Raw genomic sequence first — 12,535 nt, 5'->3', positions numbered from 1 at the left:
AAAGGGAAAGTAACAGAAAAACGGGAGTCGACCGAGCGTTCTGTTACACAAAGGAGAGACCCACTTTCAGTCAATTGGATGAAATCATCTGCGGCCAAAGGGAGTCGTCAGTCACCGCTGACTATTTGAACATGAACGCGCTATACGAAAAAATGAACGAAGAAAGAGAGAACGCAACCCAAAAGAATCATTTTGGACTGGCGAAGTTGTTAAGAGAAAAATCGAGAGTTCAATCGAAGGAAAAGTCATCACGATCCTCATCTTTTCCTATGCAATTCTCAAAAAGAGATTTGGAGGAAGATTTACCTTTATAAACATGATGAGTTAAGACATGTTATGATTTGGCAATTTCGTTGATTAATAGAATTCTCGATTTCCATTTATCTAAATGATTTGTATTACCATGTTTTTCTCTTTAATTCATTAAAAAAATTTGCCAAGCGCAAAGTGTGCGACAGTGTGCACCAGGAATTGATGAATCACCAGCAATCAGCAACAGGTATGACGTGCATTTTTCATTATTCACTAGTCATTGGTTGTCCCCATCATTGTCGAGTGTGCAGCCCTTTGCTTTTGGATCCGTTAATTTTTACTACGAGATCTGCATGTAAATTTAAATTTGCCAGTGAACCCGAATTTTTTGGGTTTTTATGGCAGGTTGAAGTATTGTTTACGGATTACTCGCCATTCTTTTTCTCCGCGATGATTTTTGGTTGTCCCTTCCTAACATTTTAGATTTTTTTAATAAATGGAAAAATACGCCCCAAAACTTGCAACACGTAAAACCGTAGAATAGTCACACAAAAAACGTACCTTTCCCCCGGAACGTAAAACAAACAACAAAGAAAGAAAGAAAGGAGGAGTAGAGTATATCGATCATGCTTTCAAAAAAATCGCCAACATAACGGCGGCAATTCATGTTCCAGCGACTTTATCCGTCGTCATCTTCCATCCAAGTGTTGGACAAAGTATAATCCACGTAACGAACATAATGAGGAGAAAAATCGAGAAAAACAGACGATGAGACCTTCATCTTGTAATCACAATCAAATCGCGTTATTATTTATAGAATAGTACCCTATGTTATATAACTGCAATTCACTTTAATTATTTATATGCTGTATTATATTAAAAGGTACTGCATTAATCCCGCGGTAAATAAACGACTTGCGTGGCGACAACCGGTGCGGCCGGTTGTCTGCTGCTGGTTCTAATTTTATTACTGTCTCAGAAATAATTTAATTGACTCTGATATGACCAACTTTTGACACCAGCTGTGTGATGTAGGGAAATCACTTTTACGTCATCAATGAATAAGAAAAAAATATTTAAGATGGCAGAACTCTAATCAAAATGTATTTTCCGACGGATATAAATTATTCCAATTTCTTTTCTTTTTTGTTGTTGTCGGTTGTTGTTAAGGGAATCATTTGCATATTACATTATTGTGTCCATATATTTTCCGAACGTGATTTTTGGCGTTAACAAAGCTGACGTTTTGCATGATGCACTATAAATAGATCAGCTGGGATCAGCTGCTTATCGGCTTATCGGTTACATTACCGATACGATCGAAAATGTAACCACAAATCCATTCTAGTGCCTGCTGGGAATAAACATTAGGGATTCCGTTGGGATGGTAATACATGTAACATTTTCCATCTCCATTAGATAATCCATTGTCTTCTCCATAAGAGAAGTAAATGCATGCAGAATTAGCGATGCAAAATTCTGAGCAATGCTCAACATCAGTAGTGTATATCATATAATCGTAATCGTTAATAAGATGATAACAATTGTTGTCCCCGCGACTCAATCCGTTGTCGCCCACCTTCCAGTCAACAGCGGACACGGTCGTCATCGACTGATGGACGATAGTTTCTTTTCGTTTCCGCGCACGGGAATTTCATGTTCTGGAGCTAATTGGCTGATAATGTATGCGTCGTGACACGAAGAGGTAGTAGTCGCGGCTAGGTTCTTCCCAGGTCATTCCGAAGGGTTTTACCCGCTGCGTGCTGGTGACGCTGGGTTATTTGGTTTTTACAAAACAAAAGACGAGACCTTCTCACAATCAATAAACTCGTTAAATATAAATAAACTGCAATAAATGAAACTTGTATTGCATCGTTAGAGCTTTATTGTCTGATTACTTACATTTTATGTTATTGCAGACAATAAGGCAGGATAAAATGATTGGAAAAAAATTAAAAGTGGATGTTGAGATGTTTCTTGTTTGAACATTTGGATGAAAATGATTCCATTTTTACACGGTGCAAAGGAGATTGAGTGACGACGAGTTTCTTTTCGTTTCCGCGCACGTGAATTTCACGTTCTGGAGCTATGGGCTGGTAAAATTTATGCGTCTATATACAGATAAGAGAAAAGGAATAAGGAGATTGTATCGCGTCCATTTCTAGGTTGTTTCCAGGTTATTCCAGCAGGGTTTTCTCCGTAGTGGGGCCGGGTTTTTCACAAAATTGGCATGACCAGATTGTATTTGTGTCCAGAGAAACACATCTATATATTAGAAGATCAAAGACCTTTCTTCGCCGCAAGGCATACCAGCAGGAGTACTAGTTTTTGCGGGGAAATCCCGGCTTCGGCAACAGGAAGAACCCAGTGAAAGCCACTGCTGAAAGCCCAAGTTTTTGCGCGCCCGTTTGCAGCGCTGCTTGGCACAGTTTATGGCACTTGTGTTACTGACTAACTAGGAAAAGGGGGAGCCATGCTGCTGTAGAGCCAGTTGGGAGGTGGTTTTGGATCTAGTATAAAAAGGGCTCGAAAATCAGCCAATATTATCACAACTTTTTGAACAGTTGAACTCGTCTAGCCTTCCTTACAGCAAAAAATGGCCAAATCGGTAATAACAATTTATCTCAAATCCAAAGTTATTCTATCGCAATGTTTGTTTATTTGTTTTATATTGCTGCTTATGCACCTTTTTAGCTTCTTATGATTTTGATGGTGTCTTTGGTGCTGCTGGCAATTGTCAACGAGTACGGTGGGCTCGTGAATGGACAGTGCTTTTCATCCCAAGGCAACTGTTGTCGTTGGCGTTGCGATGGCGCTGTGAACTGTCGTTGCACATCTTTCTTTGCTGGAAACTGCGGTGCACCAGACAGGTGTGGTGCATAATAACCCTAACCGAAAAAGTAGTTCAGCACTTGTTTTACATGCAACCGAACTGGACCGAATTTGTTATCCGACCAAGATTATCCGAAACAATTACAGAATTTGAATAACGGGGAAAAAAATAAGAAAATCCAAGTCTGTCCTATCTAAATCTTCTTGTTTTAATTAACCCGAGCAATATTTGTATAATTGTGGATATATTCAAATAATCCACTTGGATATATATTCAACCTTCCAACTCTGATAATACACATCATACAAATGCTCAGCAGCTCTGACTTTCTAATCTTTTTTTACATAGATCTCTAAATTTTTGTGGACACTTTAAAATCGTTTGGAGTACCCAAACATTATGTGCAAATTCCGAAAAAGTCCGCAATATCGGCGATGATGCCTCCCCAAAAAAGAATAACCCTACCTATTTATCAAAGCATTTGCAAGAGCATTTGCCGTGTACAAAAAAACATATAGCTCAACACATTGCAAATTTTTTCAAGTGTTGTTAAGTTGTAAAGTGCTAGTTATAACTTTCCTGTCTTCAAAAATTAAAATTCCAAAATGAATTTGGGTTGATTGGCGCAGCAAAAGCCAGTTGAATATGTAATCCAAATTCAACACGATAACAATCGATTAATTAAATTCAGAAGGTCATATAGATATTAGGTGCAATAGCCTACGTTTTTTATTATTGAATCAGTGATATGTGCTCGTGCATTGATACAATTTATGCGTCTATATATCCATATAAAAGAGGAGGAATATAAGGAGATTGTATCGCGTTCATTTCTAGGTTTTTTCCAGGTTATTCCAGCAGGGCTTTCTCCGCAGTGGGGCCGGGTTTTTTGCAAAATTCGCATGACCAGGTTGAGTCCATAATATTTGTATTAGAAACTAAATTGAGGTCCATATTTTCACATTTCCATAAACCGGATTAATTCACTATAGTTAATGGTAATAAAGTTAATATTGGCCACAATACGCAACATCAATCAAGGAGAGAGAGAGAGCAGCAGCACGAAAGACCTGACATATTTGAACACAAATTTAATAATAAAAATCTGATGGCACTTCATCCAAAAATATCGTCCAATTTTGAAAGTTAGCTATTAGAAGAGAAAATTCAATAATAAATTTCTGCGGAGAATCTGCGCTCAGCAGCAACTGGATTTTTTCCCGAAATGCCTCAAAACGGATTATCTATAAATCTCACAGTGGGTCAACCCTTATTGGCCTCTCATTTGCATTTTGTGATAATAATATAGAAAGCTTTTTCCATCTAGTCTATAGAGGACCAATATATAATAGTGTTTGGATTTCGAATAGAAAAGGCAGAGACAACAGCATCAGCAAATCTTAATTTAATGCAAATTTAATAGATTACTATGTGCATTGCGCATTGCTGGTTAAAATATCGGTATATTTCGTCGAAGCCAGCTGTCGAAAGGTAAATTATCAACGTCCTTCTTTTATTATTTGATGTTTAATTTATTCTGCTGGAATTTTGACAGTATATTATTTAAAAAAAACTGCGATTCAGTCTTTCCCTCAGTCGCTGTTGCTAATGAGTTGCGTAATAGCTTTGACCTTTCTCAGCCAAGAAGTTGACGCTTCATGTTGTTTGCCGGAATCCCCAACCAAAATATTGGTGGGCGGAAGTAATATAGGTTCATAATTTCATAGATTTTTATAACCCACTTTAAACAAATTTCTTGTTGTTGTTGTGGTTGCATGAACGTTTAAAGGGCATAGTGCGAAAATGGATAGCAGGGAACACCGTGTTGCGGTAAGGGAAAGTGCAACGCCCGGTGCTGTAACTGTCAGGACGGCTGTTGGTAATCAAATTAAATCATGTGCAATAATTGACGAAAGCAATTCAGTCAAAAATAAGTTTCGTCGATGACAAGAGTGTCCGCTCGAATCTGCTTATTCCCATGGAAGGGGGACAACGGTTTAATGATGAATTACTTGTACAGATGGACGCTTGCTGCTTAAGGCGCTGGTGGGAGCCGGTCTGGCTTCCTAGAAATTCAAAGAAGAACAAAGGCCTGTTATAAAGTGTTTCAAGATGATAAAATACATAAAATGGATTAGTCGAAGGAAAAGCCACGAAGGACCGTCGGGAAAAATCCGCGGTCATCGTGCTCCTCTCTCTTTTTCTTGTTGCTGCTCAATGAGGCTAATATTAAACGGTTAACTAGTGAATTCATCCGATAGTGTTGGATGAACGAAATGTGGATCGTAATTTTATTTACGTAAATGGACATAACAACCTGGTTATGCAAATTTTGGTGAAAATCCTGGCACCATCCAGCACACAGCGGGGCAAACCCTGCTGAATGACCTGGAAAAAACCTAGACACGCCTACTATCTCCTTTTTCCTATTCGTGTCACGACGCATAAGTTATCGACCAATGAGCTCCAAAAGGTGAAATTCCCATGTTCGGCATCATGTAAATATCTATTGGCATGTCTAATACATTTTGATTAGAGTTCAGAAATCTTAAATTCTTTTTTCTTATTAATTAATGTCGTAAAAGTTATTCCCCTATTTCAGTCAAAAGTTAACCCGAGACACTAACAAAATCAAAACCAGCAGCAGATAAGTCAATTGGAGGAGATTATCTGCGGTTAAATGGAGTCGTCAGTCACCGCTGATTATTTGAACCTGAACGCGCTATACGAAAAACGTAATTTATCATTATATCATGCGGTCACATGTTGCATTACATGAGTCTTGGCCAATAGATAGCGACCTACCATCATACCCATTTTTTCCCTTCCTATAATATAACAATGATGGTCTAATGGTCATCAACCCAGGCTGCCATTCGCATGGATCGCGGTTCGAATCTCGATCAAGTCGGAAAGGAAAACTAAGTTAGTAATTTTTGAAAAATTCCTCTTAATAAGCTTCCGGAGGTAAATGGAAGTGGAAGACCGGTGGTAACTCTTCACGACCGCAAGAAGATCTTGATGACCGATGAGAGGACAGAGGAAGAAGGGAGAGATGACACAGAGCTTCAAAATAAATATAATCTAACATTTTTAAAATGTTCCTCAACTTCTTGGTTGATGACTAACTGTTAAAAAAGGAGGCATAGAAATTTTACTTGGACAACCAAATTTATTAAAATCAAGATAAAAAATAGTAAACAGAAAAAGGTAATAATAAAACAAAAAGGGTAAAAAAATAAGAGTGGGAAAATACAAAGTAAAAAGAAGAATAAAAACAAAATCTAAATCGAACATAAAAACCAAATCAAATAATTAATACTCTCCACTCCCATAGCAGAAAACTTGTCTTGCTAGGGAAGATCCAAACTTTTTTTTTTCTTTTTGTTTACACCGCTGAGCATGCACTGACATTTGGAAGGTTACGCAAAAAAAGCGAATTCACTAACTAGGATTCGGCAACCAGCTAGGTAACAAATACGCAAATTAAATTTCTAAAACAGTAATAGAAACAAATGAAAACCCCGTTTCGCAAGGTATTCAAATTTTGACAGAATTATGTACAAAATTTGGTGACGATTGGTCATTTAGGGAAGAAACGTATAAAGGATTACAAAATGAACATTAAACCCTCTGAATTTCACTACTAGCTACTACTACCCTACCCCCTATACCCCACACCATATATTGTTAAGGACCTTCGTATATAAATATACCTCAGGGATTAGTAAATTTTATATCGTGTTATTTTGCTAAATACTTACTCCGATAGCTTCTCGCAAGACGGCCATAATATCCGGGTTGAAAACATTTTTGCCTAGAAGTCCCCCGACTATGGCAGTGAGACTCTGCGATAACTGGGCTGCTTCGTCCGTGAAAATATTTTGGTTGTGCTCGTCCGGATGTTCCAGGTATTGATGCAAAGCCAACAAACAGTTTTTGATTTTCTCTTCGTGTTGAGAGTAGCCGACAGATAATCCCAGCGTTTGAATTTCTCGATTGATGGATTGCAGTTCCTCTTTTTGTTCTTCTAATTTCGTTTTCAATCCGCTGGAAATGAGCTATTATCTCCCTGTGCTCTTTATTGGTTTCGTTTCTATTAAAGGATTTCATGAAGTTATCATTTCATTTAATTTTATCGCAATTTCCATTCCTTTAATTACTGTTGCAGTTTCCACGACCAACCGTTTGCTTCTCGCAGTATTCGCTTCCGTCGAGGATGCACTGTTTGGATTTGTCACCAACGATGTTGAGGTTAAAGCCACAACGGTTATCCATACTTGTAAAACTATGAGTGATACACATGTAAACACTCCACGTCTGGACATATTCCACATGCAGATCAGTAATAGCCGACCCAGAGAACTCAAATTTTTTCAACTTGTTCTTCCTCGTTTGTAAAAGGAATCGAATTTGAAGGACTTGTTTTTTCATAACTTCACTATTGAGCTTGCTTCTAGACTATTTATGCAGACTAGATTGATTATCATGTACAATTCGATTGGGATCGGCCGACAGTCGCGCGTATTTTCCCACAGGTCACACTGAAGCGATTGAGTTTCAGTGATAACCTCTTCGTCCGTCACGCGCTAAAACTCTCAGACATTCAACGGTTAAATAAATTGTAACAAAATAGGGACAGAAAGTTCTTGGAATTCAATTTTTCACGACACTGTGGTATAAAATTATTACACTGATCGAAGCTAGATTTGTTTTCAAATGCAGTTTTAAATTTCGCGATTGTTCAATATTCGTTGTCAATCAATCTGTCTTCGTAACGATTTCTCAGCTAATGTGTTTATTTCAAGGTGTCAGAAATTTCAAGTCAATTGGTAATGAAGTATAGTTTCTTATCTTGATTTTATTTCAATAATACCACCACCGATATTCTGAGGAATCTTTACAATAGGTGTACAACACATAACCTTCCTTATTGCCAGCGGCCAAGCAGTATCCTTCAGCACTAATGATTTGTCGTTTGTCGTTATAGATCCAACGTTTATTATTTGTTTTGTCACCATCACAATCGACCTGTTGGACGTACCAACCTATTCCAGCCAAGCATTTTCCAAAACAATTGATAAGCGCTCCGTCGACGAATGTCCAGCTCTTTCCCGGCGAATTGTTCCACGGTTTTTCAAAAACGTATTCCTCGTCGCTGTTAACGCTCAGATATCGCCTAGAGAACTCGTTACGTAAAGATCGGCTTCCGTTGACGGAAGGAGGAACTATTGCGTCCTCGCAGGACGTATCCCAATCAGCCCAGAGAAACGAAGAAGTCGAATCGCAATAACTCTGAACAACTGCCATAGTTCCGCCAGATGTTACACCATAATAGTCTAAGCACATATTAAATCAGTTGACGATTTGCAGGCCATTGCGGTGCCAGATCTGCCCAACCCAATCTCGACGACAGTCATACTGGTAGAGTAAAGAAGATCCTCTAGTCCATGACGTCAAACATTTCCCGTGGCCGTTCATCAGTTGGTTGTCAACGAATCGCCATCTCTGTCCAGAGTTGTTTCTCCATTTGACATACAAAATTATGGGTAAACCTTCTTGCCTCGTATCGCCAAGGATTGAGAGATAAGCCTGACTGAACTCGTTGCGAAGAAGGCCAGAATCCTTGCCAAGTTTGTAATCGCACATTAACTTATCACTAGTCGCTGGAATCGAAGACTTCGCTGTTGGTTTACAGGTACGACCATCACCAAGTGGCAGCAATTTAAATCATCAGAAAATTGCGTGTATTCCGTTCCACCGGAAGCGACAACAATAAATTTCGCTGGATCGACTTTGATGACTAAAGTTTCTATGTCCGCTCGACTCTGGACTCCTAGTGGCAACAAGATTCGGTTGTGATGTTCATGGATTTCTTTGACGTTGACGTAATATTTGGAAATCTCAAATAGCAAGTTGGGGAAAGTGCGGATGGGAATGTTGAATTTTACCAAAAAAGTGTTGACTGATCGTGATAATTTTGTCAAATCGCTTCGGTTTACAGAAACGGCCAAAGTGGTTGCACCTTTCACGAGGACACAATGCCATTTTGCGGAAGTGATTCCAGTCCAATTTCCACGTTTGGCAGTCAATCTTCAGATATAATTGGTAAGACAACAAAAATCCATATTTTAGTGTCGTATTTGTCCTCTAGGCATTAGAGAATCTGCAACATCTTTTTGATCGCAGGGCGTTTGAGTTTTTATGATGTTGCGCATCTCTTCCATGACGTTTTTCTCATTCACTTGGTACTCGATGGCCATGTCGTCCAGTCGTTGGTACTCTCCGCGTATCCAAAGGCCAGTCATAACTATGCTCATTATGGATTTGATTTTCTTGTGCAATCGTCGACCATGGCACTGCCCCCAAATGAATCGTCAAAATGAACAAGGAATGAATTGATTTAACCCAATTTCTCATCTGCCTTCTACTTACTCCTATAAAGTCTTGCATGATGGCCATAATATCTGAATTGAAAGCGTTGAAAGCGTACTCTGGTATGACCAACTTTTGACACCAGCTGTTTGATGTAGAGGAATCACTTTTACGTCATCAATGAATAAGAAAAAAATATTTAAGATGGCAGAACTCTAATCAAAATGTATTTTCCGACGGATATAAATTATTCCAATTTCTTTTCTTTTTTTGTTGTTGTCGGTTGTTGTTAAGGGAATCATTTGCATATTACATTATTTTGTCCATTTATTTTCCGAACGTGATTTTTGGCGTTTACAAAGCTGACGTTTTGCATGATGCGCTATAAATAGATCAGCTGGGATCAGCTGCTTATCGGCGTATTGGTTACATTTACGATACGATCGATAATGTAACCGCAAATCCATTCTAGTGCCTGCTGGGAGTAGACATTAGGGATTCCGTTGGGATGGTAATACATGTAACATTTTCCATCTCCATCAGATAATCCATTGTCTTCTCCATAAGAGAAGTAAATGCATGCAGAATTAGCGATGCAAAATTCTGAGCAATGCTCAACATCAGTAGTGTATATCATAAAATCGTAATCGTTAATAAGATGATAACAATTGTTGTCCCAGCGACTCAATCCGTTGTCGCCCACCTTCCAGTCAACAGTGGACACGGTCGTCATCGACTGATGGACGATAGTTTCTTTTCGTTTCCGTGCACGGGAATTTCACGTTCTGGAGCTAATTGGCTGATAATGTATGCGTCGTGACCCAAAGAGGTAGTAGTCGCGGCTAGGTTTTTCCCAGGTCATTCCGAAGGGTTTTACCCGCTGCGTGCTGGTGACGCTGGGATTTTTTTGTTTGACAAAACAAAAGACGAGACCTTCTCACAATCAATAAAATCGTTCAATATAAATAAACTGCAATAAACAAAACTTGTATTGCATCGTTAGAGCTTTATTGTCTGAATACTTACATTTTATGTTATTGCAGACAATAAGGCAGGATAAAATGATTGGAAAAAAATTAAAAGTGGATGTTGAGATGTTTCTTGTTTGAACATTCGGATGAAAATGATTCCATTTTTACACGGTGCAAAGGAGATTGAGTGACGACGAGTTTCTTTTCGTTTCCGCGCACGTGAATTTCACGTTCTGGAGCTATGGGCTGATATAATTTATGCGTCTATATGCAGATATAAGAGAAAAGGAATAAGGAGATTGTATCGCGTCCATTTGTAGGTTTTTTCCAGGTTATTCCAGAAGTGTTTTCTCCGCAGTGGGGCCGGGTTTTTCACAAAATTGGCATGACCAGATTGTATTTGTGTCCATGGTTACAGCCAATAGCTTTTATTCATTACCAGTTTCAACCAGTTTTTGCCATGAATCTCTGAAGGAGAAACACATCTATATATTAGAAGATCAAAGACCTTTCTTCGCCGCAAGGCATACCAGCAGGAGTACTAGTTTTTGCGGGGAAATCCCGGATTCGGCAACAGGAAGAACCCAGCAAAAGACACTGCTGAAAGCCCAAGTTTTTGCGCACCCGTTTGCAGCGCTGCTTGGCACAGTTACGGCACGTGTTTTATACTAGCTTAGTAGGAGGAGAAGGAGCCATGCTGCTGTAGAGCCAGTGGGGAGGTCGTTTAGGATCTAATATAAAAAGGGCTCGAAAATCAGCCAATATTATCACAACTTTTTGAACAGTTGAACTCGTCTAGCCTTCCTTACAGCAAAAAATGGCCAAATCGGTAATAACAATTTATCTCAAATCCAAAGTTATTCTATCGCAATGTTTGTTTATTTGTTTTATATTGCTGCATATGCACCTTTTTAGCTTCTGATGATTTTGATGGTGTCTTTGGTGCTGCTGGCAATTGTCAGCGAGTTCGGTGGGCTCGTGAATGGACAGTGCGATTCATCCCAAGGCAACTGTTGTCGTTGGCGTTGCGATGGCGGAGGCTGTGGTTGCAGACCTTTCTTTTCTCTTAACTGCGGTGCACCAGACAGCTGTGGTGCATAATAACCCTAACCGAAATAGTAGTTCATCACTTGTTTTACATGCAACCGAACTGGACCGAATTTGTTATCCGACCAAGATTATCCGAAACAATTACAGAATTTGAATAACGGGGAAAAAAATAAGAAAATCCAAGTCTTTCCTATCTAAATCTTCTGGTTTCAATTAACCCGAGCAATATTTGTATAATTGTGGATGTATTCAAATAATCCGCTTGAATATATATTCAACCTTCCAACTCTGATAATACACATCATACAAATGCTCAGCAGCTCTGACTTTGTAATCTTCTTTTACATAGATCTCTAAATTTTTGTGGACACTTTAAAATCGTTTGGAGTACCCAAACATTATGTGCAAATTCCGAAAAAGTCCGCAATATCGGCGATGATGCCTCCCCAAAAAAGAATAACCCTACCTATTTATCATAGCAAAGAGCATTTGCCGTGTACAAAAAAACATATAGCTCAACACATGGCAATTTTTTTCAAGTGTTGTTAAGTTGTAAAGCGCTAGTTATAACTTTCCTGTCTTCAAAAATTAAAATTCCAAAATGAATTTGGGTTGATTGGCGCAGCAAACGCCAGTTGAATATGTAATCCAAATTCAACACGATAACGAGCGATTAATTAAATTCAGAAGGTCATATAGATATCAGGTGCAATAGCCTACGTTTTTTTTTATTGAATCAGTGATATGTGCTCGTGCATTGATACAATTTATGTATAAAAGAGGGAACGCAACTCGCAACTCCAACGGATTGTTGAGAGAAAAATCGAGAACCCAACCGAAGGAAAAGTCAACACGACCCTCATCTTTTCCTATGCGATTCTCAAAAAGAGATTTGGAGGAAGATTTACCTTTATGAACCCGATGAGTCAAGACATGCCAGCTGCTTTTTAGATACGTGAATTTTTTACTATGAGAACAGCTAAATTTGAATTTGCTACTCAATTTTTCGGGTTTGTAATTTGTATCGCAGGTTGCAGTATGTTTTACGGATTAC

The 12,535-nt window shown here is 38.8% G+C and overlaps 2 long non-coding RNA genes across 2 annotated transcripts; both read left to right on the top strand.

Annotated features, from left to right (window-relative positions):
• Window positions 1-2,470: 2,470 nt before the first annotated feature.
• Window positions 2,471-3,403, top strand: LOC124190397. Its single transcript, XR_006872954.1, has 2 exons — window positions 2,471-2,860; window positions 2,947-3,403. It is a non-coding gene; the product is annotated as an uncharacterized LOC124190397 (long non-coding RNA).
• Window positions 3,404-10,757: 7,354 nt separating this feature from the next.
• Window positions 10,758-11,800, top strand: LOC124190405. The gene is made up of 2 exons (XR_006872961.1): window positions 10,758-11,260; window positions 11,347-11,800. It is a non-coding gene; the product is annotated as an uncharacterized LOC124190405 (long non-coding RNA).
• Window positions 11,801-12,535: the final 735 nt, after the last annotated feature.

The sequence above is a fragment of the Daphnia pulex genome, chromosome 3 (assembly GCF_021134715.1).
Source record: "Daphnia pulex isolate KAP4 chromosome 3, ASM2113471v1".
Taxonomy (NCBI): Eukaryota; Metazoa; Arthropoda; class Branchiopoda; order Diplostraca; family Daphniidae; genus Daphnia; species Daphnia pulex.
Note: the sequence above shows the minus strand (reverse complement) of the source record. Positions and strands in the feature narration are given on the sequence as shown.